The 11,139-nt window shown below is 53.6% G+C and overlaps 1 protein-coding gene across 2 annotated transcripts in view; it reads right to left on the bottom strand.

Annotated features, from left to right (window-relative positions):
• The window catches only part of Ece1 (endothelin converting enzyme 1), a 104,393-nt gene extending 93,466 nt beyond the window's left edge, over positions 1-10,927 (bottom strand). The window contains exon 1 of one of the 2 annotated variants that reach the window (XM_021160196.1): positions 10,783-10,927. The gene's annotated coding sequence lies outside the window, so the exon portion shown is untranslated. The remainder of the gene's footprint in view (positions 1-10,782) is intronic. The other variant, XM_021160195.2, reaches the window with a different exon arrangement.
• Positions 10,928-11,139: the final 212 nt, after the last annotated feature.

Here is an 11,139-nt window from a genome sequence, read left to right as displayed (position 1 = left end):
AAAAAAAAAAAAACAAAAAACAAAAAAATATATATATATAAAGATGGGCCGACAACATGAATCTCCTCACCTCCGTCCACCCGAGTCCCCCAGGGTAACATGGAGGATAGCACAGGGACGAGTGAAGCTCCTTCCCGTGCTCCAGAAGGCTTCAGACAGGGCCTTGGAATAGAGGTTTGCCGTCTGAGCAAGATCTGTGTTCTACCTCAGAACCCACATAAGAAAAGCTGTGAGTGGTGTTGCTGGAGCCATGACTAATCCATCACTCTTGTAGAGGACTGGGGTTTGGTTTCTGGCACCCATATCAGGTGGCTTACAACCACTTCTAACTCCAGTTCTAGGGGATTCAGTGTCCTCCTCTGACTTCTGTGGGCCACCTACATGCACATGGTGTACACGGACTCATGTAGGCACATACAAGACAGACAGACAGACAGACAGGTCTTTAATTAAAGAAAGAAAAACTAGGCATGGTGGTGCATACATGTAACCCCAAAACTAGGAAGGCAGAGACAGGGAGATCCCTCGGACTGAATGACCAGACTGACTGGCCTAGCTGACTTGGCAAATCAGTGACCGATCTGTTTCAACAAGCAAAAAAAGGAGGGCAGGGTAGACAGTTACGTAAACACACACACACGTGCACGCACATGCACATACACACTATGCACACACTACAATACTGAGGTCAGAACCATCACAGCAGCAATAAAGACTCGCCCCTATTAACCAAAGAACCCCAGCTGGGACTCGGTGACAGAGGTGAAACCCTTGCCTGTTGGCCCCAGCAGCAACACTCTGAACAGAGAAAACACAAGATCAGGGACCTGGATTCAGCTCCAAGTCACCGGACTGAACTTGCTGGGTGGCCGGAGACGAGCTCGTGTCCTCTCTAAGACTTTTCTCTGTGTGTGTTTAAAAGTTTGGTGCACGTGAGTGTGATATAGACGGGACACTTGTGTGTGGTGTGTGCATGTGGGTGTATGCAGGTACATGCTCCCATGTCTGTCTGGAGGTCAGAGGAGGGCATCAGGTGTCCTACTTTATCAGGCTCCAACTTTTCCCCTTAAGGCAGGATCTCTCACTGTACCTGGAGCCAGCCCCTTGGGACCCTCTTATCTCTGACCCTCACAGTTACAAGCGTGCGGCCACGCCCATCTCTTTATATAGGGTTGAAGATCTGAAGTCAGGCCCTCAAGATTGAGTAGCAAGCACTCTTTTTGGGGGGTGGGGGGTTCGAGACAGGGTTTCTCTGTGTAGCCCTGGCTGTCCTGGAACTCACTTTGTAGACCAGGCTGGCCTCGAACTCAGAAATCCGCCTGCCTCTGCCTCCCGAGTGCTGGGATTAAAGGAGTGTGCCACCACACCCGGCTGCAGCAAGCACTCTTATCTACTGAGCTATTTCCCTATTTCCCCATCTCTTTGTCTCCCCAAGAGGAAGTAAGTCTAGAGGACACCCACATTCCATTCCCAGGGACTTCGGTTGAACTCTCTTGCCCTCTTATGTCTCTCCCACACCCCCACCCTGCCCACTGTTCCTGGAAGCACAGGAGGAAGTCCGCTGACCACCCAGAGACTCGAGGAAGAAGTGCCATCCAGGAACCACAAAGCCATAGAACCGCCTTGGGTAGGGCTGTAGCCTAAGATACTGAGCTGGTGTCCCTTGTAACCGTGGCCCCTGACCTCGTTTCTCAGTAGGCAGGGGACGTAGGCTCAGGTCCTCTGGGTTCCTGGGAGCTGGGCCGTGAGAACTGGGTCACTGGGAGAATGGCAAGGCTGTGTTTGAATGTGGGTTTGAGATGGGTATGTCCAGCCGGGGATGACACTGAGCCTTCGTACCAGAAATGGTGGTCTAGCAGCATTTTGCATGGCCATCCTCTACCTTCTCCATCCCCACAGCAGCTAAAACCCAGCCTCTGGAACTACACCAGCACAGCCACACCCTTAGGTCAGGGCATGTCTCTTAGTGGACAGGGCGCCTCTGCCTCGCTCCTGCCCCCTACAGTCTGTCTATCACATAACAGCCAGAGCCTTTCTGAAAACAAATCCAAAGGAGTCATATAGAACATATCCAGGGACCTGACTCTTAGAATGAAATGCCAATTCTTCACTTCCCCTCCCCTAACTAGCCTCCTTCCTGTCCATCTCTTCCTATTCCTGTCCCCCGATGCCATCACTCAGCCATATCAGCCATCCTCCACCGTAACATGCCAAGTCCTCTGGCCCCGTCACAGATTCTATGCGCCTCCTGTTATTTCAGCCTCAAACTCCTCCTCCACATCTTTACCCTGCTGCCCTCCTCCCAACTGTCCTGCTCTGGCCACCAACTCGAGCCTCCACATCTCCGCCACTCTCCCACGTCTCCAGTTTTGCTTCTTTCCCTCTCTCTGGCATGATGTCTCTGGCGGGTGGCATTGCACGTGACGTCAGATTTTCCCCTCACTGGACCTGAGTTCCTTGCAGGCTGGGATTTGATGGCCACAGAGATCGTCGGATGAGTTCTTACAACTCTGTAGGTGAAGATGGACTGGACTGCCCAGGGCCAGAGCCAGGGAGCGGAAGAACACACACCCAGGCTGGCCTAATGCCTAGGCTGTCTCAGATTCTAAATCTGCTCGGGTGGGGCAGACACAGAGGAAGTTATCAGGAAGGGGATGGAGAGGGGAGAGCCCACCTTCTCTCCCAGGGCCTTCTGTTGAGGTTCAGGGCAGCTGGGGCTGAAGTTATCTTGATCCAACCCTGGAAGTAGGAAGGCTTTATTGATGGAAACAAGTAGTTCCCCAAATTAGGGAGACCACCAGAAGCCAACCGTGTGTTCCTCTGCATAACATTTGATCCAAGATAGGTACCCATTCCACAGCTCCCACAGGCCCACCCATCAGTATGCTACCACAGGCTGTTCCAACGAGATGCCTGGCAGAGGGTGGAAACTCAGGGTGGGGGAGGGGAATGTATGAGCCTAAGCCCTAAAGCCAATCAATGGCAGGACAAGCCCGAGGGTGAGGGGGTCCCCTCCAGGGCCAGATCCCCTTCCCTTGCATGAGGAACACCAGGTACAATGGAATCCAAATCTGGTAGAATGCAGCTCAGGGTTTGCCAGGCCCCGAGGGCAGGGGGCGGGGCTCGAAAAGAGGAGCCAGGCTGAGACAAAAAGGGCCCTGGAAGCCTGTTCTAGGCCAAGCACTGGGCTGGGGGGATGATCTGCTCTGAAACAGAACACGGATGTCAGAGGACGGTGTGGCAGCTACATAAGTCAGACACGTATGGACACGATCAAGAATGTCACGTTGGCCCCAAACGGAGAGCAGACCAAATGTTAGTCACAGATATTTACACCTTTATCTACCCAACAGGACACAACTTAACAAAGAGCAGATTCTGGAACAGGCATCCGGAGAAGATGGGAACCAGGCCCCAAGAAGCTCTCGTGTGTTAAGAGTTGACACAGTACAGATACCCACAACCAAACAGTGCATGGAGCTTGGGGATTCTCCCCCACCCCCATAGGGTTTTTCTGTGTAGCCCTGGCTGCCTAGCTGTCCTAGAACTCACTCTATAGACGGAGGCTGGCCTCGAACTCAGAAATTCACCTGCCTCTGCCTCCCAAGTGCTGTGATTAAAGGCGTGCACCTGAACTCCTGGCTGAGCTTGGGAATTCTTTCAGAAGAACAGGAAGAAGGATTGTGTGTCCCCAAAGGGGACAGGACCTCCACAGGAAGACCAACAGAGTCAACTAACCTGGACCCTTGGGGCTCTTAGAGTCTGAACCACCAACCGAAGAACATACAAGGGCTGGACCTAGGCCTCCCCGCACGTATGTAGCAGATGTGTAGCTTGGTCTTCAGGTGGGTCCCAAACAACTGGTGCAGGGCGAAGGGGGGTATCCTAAAAGTTGTTCCCAGTCCATGGGATATGTTCTACTACCTGGGCTGTCTTGTCTGGCCTCAGTGGGAGAGGATGTGCTAGCCTCGAAGAGACTTGAAGCCCTAGGGTAGGTAGGGAGGATACTCAAAGGAGAAGGGGAGTGGGGGAAAGATTTCGGGAGGGGATGATGGGGGGTGCAGTGAGCGGGATGTAAGTAAAAGAAAATTTAAATTTAATTAAGAAAAAAAGAGACTTGACATTGATAAAGTCAAAAGCAAAGAGAAGGGACAGCACTCACACCTGGGGACAGCCTGGGTGGAGGACTGATGGGCGGGGGGCAGGTCTGTGGGAGCTGTGAAATCGGTACCTTGGTCCAAATGTTATGCAGAGGACCACCCTGTCGAAACCAGGCTGCGTGTGCCCTGGGAACACTGTTCACACTTATGGCAGCACAAGATCTCTGTGCTAATGTCATCTTATCACAGTTGGGCCGTGACAGCGGCTGAGGTCTGTGGAGCCCCTGGACGCCCCAGCACTGAACTGGGGCTCCTGAAACAGGATCTGTTCTAACTTTTGCAACTACTGTCCAGAAAAAGTTCCAACAGTTCTACATAGAGAGGAAAGCACGCTCAGGGAGAAGGGACAGAGCAAGAGGTTGACATGGGGAAGAGGGCTGGGGCCATAGCTCAATGGGTAGAGTGTTTGCCTAGCATGTACGAGGCCCTGGGTTCGATTCCCATCCCTGCATAAACCTTCAGTCCCAGCACTCGTGAGGTAAAAGCAGGAGAAGAAGTAGCTACACAGAGTGATCAGGCTACACAGAGTGATCAGGCTACACAGAGTGATCAGGCTACACAGAGTGATCAGGCTGCGCAGATCAGAATGATCCAGGACAGCCTGGGCTACATGACATCAAATTTCAATTGTTAGTTTTAATTGTTAGATTTTTAAAAAAGTGATGAGTAATGCACGCCTTTAATCCCAGCACTTGGGAGGCAGAGGCAGACAGATTTCTGAGTTCGAGGCCAGCCTGGTCTACAGAATAAGTTCCAGGACAGCCAGGGCTACACAGAGAAACCCTGTCTCAGAGGCTGTTTGCCCTTAAGCCCAGCGCGCCCTGCAGTCCCTTCTTCTCTGAGCAGAGGGGACACGACCACTCATGTGCTTAGTGGACTCCATTCTGCAAAATTATTGCTTAGGAAATGAGTCCTTCCTCCTCCACGAGACACGCCCCGACCCCCTGCATCCCTCTCCCAACCACACATCACTGAGGTCATTTCAGTCCTGGATGTCAGCCCATTTATCATACGCTCTAGCTTCTGACTGGGGTGAGGGTGGGGTGTCCTACTTAAAACCCAGGCTTTCCAAGCCCAGCGCCTGGCCCCAGAGCACTGGGAGGCCTTGAGGCTAGAGTCCCCACCCTTGGCGCGAGCCAGCGTCTGGATTCAGAGAATCATAGAACATTTCTTGGGACTATGAAGGGCTGCCTCCGTCTTTTCCTGTGCCAGCTCTGCTGAGCATGCTCTCGCTGACCATCCAAAACAGGGGCTGTGCAGCCTCCTCCACAGGGCACAGGGCCAGAGCTCAAGGGTCATATGCAATAGGCCCACCATCGCCTGGCAGGCCCACACGTGGTCATGACTGGGCTCTGTGTGTGTTGATGGTTCCAGCCGTGTCATTTTGCAAATGGGGAAACTGAGGCCTGGGAAGAGAGAGAGAGTGCCTTAGTGGGGTCTTTGCACTTGGCCTTGAGTCTCCTCACCAGGCTTGCCTGGGGCACCTGCAGGGGCAGCAGGTGGGAGGGGGAGGCTCTGGCTCCAGGCAGAAGTAAATATTGACAGGCTGTGTTTACACTGTAATCCGAGTGCTCCTGGCTGCTGCCCACACCCACACCCTCACAGCTTCTGCATCTCAGCCAAGAAGGCAAAGGAGCAGGCCAGGAGGTGGGCTTGGGGAAGCCTCTTCTGGGCCCGGGGGTGGTGCCACCTACACACAGAAGGCGTTTGGTCAGAAATCCAAGGGCACTGCCAGTCAGGGTCCTAGGCAGTGCTAGACTTGGAGTGATGGTCACTAGAGCCAAAGAGATGGGAGGTCGGATTGGGTTCCTGTTCTAGCTCATCAGCCATAGGACCCAGACCCACAGAGAGAGAGAGAGAGCAAGGCTTTTCTGTCAACAAAACAAACAAACAAAAGAACAGACCACTGGTCTTTCAGCCTGGCCAGCACCCTGTCCCAGGAGTTCCCAACAGGCCTGCTTGTTGTCCAATAGTACCATCTCCATCTCCAGGGGCTTCCTCGGGAAGGCTAAATGGAGTGGTAGCTAGGGGCCAGAGCCTTTTGGTACCCAGTTCAAGTCCTCGGCTCCCAAAGCAAACTCTGAAAACCTGCTTTCACAACGCAGACCTAAGATGCCTTGTCCCTGGGCTTGAAGAGAAGATGAAAGCGTGTAAGGGGAGAGGGGTCAGAAGCCCTCACCCCCAAGCTCCGGAGTAGCTCTCCACTGTCCTTAGAATAGAGACCCAACCCCCTTCCATGGCCCTCCCAGAGTGCGCCTGTCCTGGCCAGATGCCAGACACCAGCATCGGTACCCAGAGCAAGAGGTCAACCGCCTGGTCTTGCCTACACAGACAGCATCACCGTCTGAAGCCCCGCCCCCATCACTCTAGCTTCTGTGTCCGTGATGGTGCTCAGGCCGAGTTTTTAGTTTTCACTATGAACTCATGGCAGTCATCTTTCCTCTGTCTCTTCAAGGTGGGATTACAGGCTTGTATCAAAGAGCCTGGCTCCACTCATCCATTCCTCCTGCTGTTGCTTGACGCTTGAAGACTGTCAGGTCTCACGGATCCCCAAGCCAGGTTCCTCATCCCCACCCCACCCCCACGTCTCCATAGCAACAGGAAATGCACTTGTCATTTCCTGCCCATCGGCTTGCCTATCAGGCTGTGGCAGAGACCTGTCAATCTCAGCCACACTGATCACAGCCCAGAGCCTTGTGCTGTCCCAGATTGACTTGGTGGCTGCGTGCACTGAGGATGGATGGCCAGGAGCACCGGGTCATTGGAAGTGGACCGGACAGAGCAGACATGCAAAAACTATCTATTGGCTGATGGTTTCCTTCCTTGTGGGCACCTCCTGCTCTCCACGCCCTTCACTCCTGAAAGGGTGGAAGTCTCTGTGGTTCCTAGAAACCGGGATCATTCTTTCCCAGGAGGCTACAGGATCCGTCTTTACTAAAAACTGGGGCAATGTAAGCAAACCATTACTGCATGGCTACTCAGCCATGAACAAGGGTAGACACAGGGAATATTCAGTATAACCCGGTTTCCAGGACAGCCCTGCTTGCCCAGGGCAAGGTGGTTGTCACCATACTCTCAGAACGCCTCACCTCCTGTCTTCAAATAATAACGCTATCCCTTGTGTTTTTAATAACGTTCTTGCATGTTTCTATGCCTGTACCCTCACAATAACATCCTCGAAACCAGAAAACGTCTTTCTTATCCCACACGATAAAAAAGGAAGCACAGAGAGGGAGGATGCCTGACCTAAAGTCACACAGCAAACTCACAGGACACCAGGATTTCAATTTGGGTCCTGGATCTGGTCTTCAACCTCCACCCAGTGATGATATCCCTCCATTTAGCACTGACCCAAACGCTGTCACCCTCCCCAGTGCGGAATGAGAAGGACTAGCTCCCAAAATATCATAACCAGAACAGTGTGGGAGTTTGAGCTGTCTCCCCCCTCAGCCCCTCTGCCTGGTTAGTCTGCCTAGCATCTGGCAGGCTCACACCTTCTCCCCACCGCCTAGCTCTGTGCCCCAGGAGCACCTCCATCCCATCTCTGTGCCTGCTGCTGGGTGGTTTGAGGACAGCTGGAGGTAGGAGATATAAAAAGCCTCTTCGGAGCCTTCATCCTACAGCTTGCGCTGAGGGCGGACAGACAGAGGGAGGAGTATGGGAAGGGGGGCTTCCGACAGGAGGCCATTAAGAATATTGCTGATTTTCTGCCAAGAGGTTAGGGACCTGGGTGGAGAGCTCGGAGTACCAGGGAGATTCAGCGCCAACAACAGGAAACAGCCTGCTCAGAGCAAAAGGAATCCCATTAGGAATCTGGGGGACGGAGGGAAAATGTGGGCTCTCTGCTGGTGGGGTGGGAAGCTGGATTTAAGATTCAGGGTGGAAGTAGCCCTGAATTCCAGCCCCTCTTGGGAACAATGGCAAGAGAACCAATGTTAGGGGAACCTAAGGGGGCCTGACGTCAGCCTTCACCTCACCCACTCATGGCGCATCAACACTGTGCGTCAGCAGACTACATTTCCCTCCCCGGGCAGGGCAGTAGAGGTCTCTGCTCTAGGTCCCGCTGTTTCCCATGCCTGCCTTGTCTCCTCTTGCCTGTTCCCACATACTTGTGGTAAACCAGCCCTATTCTGGTCCTGCACTGAGTCGTCTGTGTCCTCACACCTCTGGTCTGATATCACCCAGGTTCCCCCTGACTAGAACACGTTTTCTTATTCATATCACATCAGCTTAATGACTCTCCCACCTCTCCAGCCAGAATGGAACACTTGCTGGGCATGACATAGGCATCTCCCTGAAGGACATGGCCCCTAGCCTGAGGATGGTTAGGGACAGGTAGAAGCCCCATCCGTACAGTTTGGGTCACTTCTTGCCTTGTACAAGGTCTGGCACAGAACAAGCATCCTATAAGTCTCCGATACACAAGAAATAAAACACTCTGTTTAGATCACTGTCTCCCAAATGTGATAAATATGAATGGTTCTTTCAGACCAGCAAATAGGTTGGATGGTTAGCAGAACTTCCCAAGGTTGTAAACGAAAGAAAGTAAATGGTATTCGAGCCAAACACTCTCACTTGGATTTATCTCAACTTGATCCCCACACCATCCTGAAAGATAAGAACCATTATCGTCTCTTGATGGAGACAGCGCACAGAGGGGTTATAACACAACTTTACCAAAGTCCCTGTGGGGAACAAGAGGAGCTGGAATTAGAACCCAAATCTATTTGGGACCAAAGTCTAAAGTCTTTCTGATGGGCTAGGAAGCTTTTCAGGTCAGAGATAGCTCAGCCAGTCAAGAGCAATTGTTGTTCTTACAGAGGAGCCCTGGAACCAGTCCCAAGCACCTATGATCTAGTATTCCAGCTACAGGAGATCCAACACTCTCTTCTGTCCTCCACAGGTACCAGGCACACATGCAAGTCAAACACTCACACATATTAAAAAAGTAATTTTTTTAAATGTTCCCAGGGCAGGGTGGGTTGTCAATTAGTTGGTTTATTCCAGCTCAGGCTGCCCTTGAACCCAAGATCTGCCTGCCTCAGCCCCCCAAAACCCTGCAATCAGAACATGCAGGACCCACACCAGACTTTCTGGTGCTTTGTAAGGAGGAAACGGTCCTCTTTGTGAGTGGCTCAGGCCAGGGTGGGTATAGAGAGAGGCTGTGTGACCTCAAAGTCTCTCCCTCTTTTATAGCTCTCCCACATCCTCAAGCTTTAAAGCAAGAGCTGGCCCACAGGTGACACATTCCCCGGCCATGAAACTAGACATAAGTTCAAGACAGAGTTTCTCTGTATAGCCCTGGCTGTCCTGGAACTCACTCTGTAGACCAGGCTGGCCTCGAACTCAGAAATCCTCCTGCCTCTGCCTCGTAAGTGCTGGGATTAAAGGCGAGCGCCACCACTGCCCGGTTCCTGGGAGACTCTTAATGGGGGAGGTAAGTCGGGTCCAAGATGATCTCTGGGCACCTTGGGGGGGGGAGAATTAAGTCATCAGTCTCCAGAGAGACAAATGATGTCTCAGGGGAAAGACGCCAGTGGGTAAGAGAGAAAAGGGCTGTCTAAGGGAGACTTAATTTCTGACCAGGCACGGGTTGGTCCTGAGGCTGTCGCTGGAGCATCTTCAGCTCTCTCCATGATGCCCCTCTGTCCCTCAGCGAACCCCTCAGGCATGGAAGGGACATCACAGATGTAGGCAAGTCTCTAGGACCAAAAGGCAGAGAACCCAGGCAGATCTCCTCAGGCCACACAGGGTGTCCTGGGTCCAGTACACACGCCAAGAGCTCAGCTCTAGGAGAGGCAATCAGAGGTCCACAGGGAGAGAAGAAGCAAATGGCCCTGGGTGGGATGGAGAAGTAACCGGAGGCCTTGGCTCTAGGCCAGAGTCAACTCATCACTCCAAAGCTCTCAAAAGCAGCCAGATCTGGATTAGATGGATATCAGGCTTGAGGCTTGAGCCCCCAAAGAAGCCCTCTTCCTCAAGGACCCCTTTACCTTGGTGCTTTGGCCCACAGGAGTCAGCACTTGGGCCCTCCTCTGAGCATTCATTACTGGGAGATGCTGGGAACACCAGATAACCTTCAGAACCTCAGACTATCCCCTCCTCTCTGAGCTATCTCTCCCCTTCCCACGAGCCAGGCAGCCACTGCAGGATCAGTGTAGGAGAAAAGTGCCCTAGTCTCCCACGATGTCTAGAGCGTTCTCGAATCCCAAAACCGCCCAAAACCACTCGGACTATGCGGGGTGTGAGCTCAAGTCTAGCTGAACCCTGACGTCTCTGAATCGACCTGGCCTAGCTGCCCACGGTCTCCAAGTCAAGCCAAGCCAAGCTCAGCTCAGGGACTTGCACACCCCAAACCTATCTCACCAACTCTTCCCTAAAATCCAGCACGCGACCCCGAGTCTTCCATGCCAGGCGCAGCCCAGCAGCCCAGAACCAAGGTCCACGCGAACCGGACACTCCCCACAACTCCTGTCCGGGTCCAAGCCAGTGAACAGCGGGACGCGGGCCTCAGCTAAAGGGGACGCCCAGCTCGCCACGAACCAGCCAGGATGCCATCGCCGCCCCGCTGCCGGGACCGTCGGGGTTGCATGGAGCCACAGCGGGCTGCGGGAGTACTCACCGTCGCTCGCGGGCTCCGAACGGCCGGGCTTTGGATGCACCTCCCGCTAAGGCTCCAGCTCCGAGTGCGCTGGGCTGAGCTCTACGCTCGAACCTCAGGGCTAGCTGCCGGGGCGGCGCGCGAGGCTGGGGCGCCCAGGCCAGAGGGCGGGGCCCGCCGCGAACCAATACAGAAGTGCGGGGGCTGCGGGCCCCGAAGAAACAGCCAATCAGAAGCGTAGGTTAGACTCCCCCCACACCTCCGCGGGCTCCTTAACCCTTGGCATGCTGGAGCGCTGGATACTCTAGCTGCCCCGGATACCGGTGGGTCCAGGGCTGCGGGCCCGAACCTCCAGCTTGGCGTGCCTAATCTAGACCT

Source organism: Mus caroli, chromosome 4 (assembly GCF_900094665.2).
Source record: "Mus caroli chromosome 4, CAROLI_EIJ_v1.1, whole genome shotgun sequence".
Lineage (NCBI taxonomy): Eukaryota > Metazoa > Chordata > Mammalia > Rodentia > Muridae > Mus > Mus caroli.
Note: the sequence above shows the minus strand (reverse complement) of the source record. Positions and strands in the feature narration are given on the sequence as shown.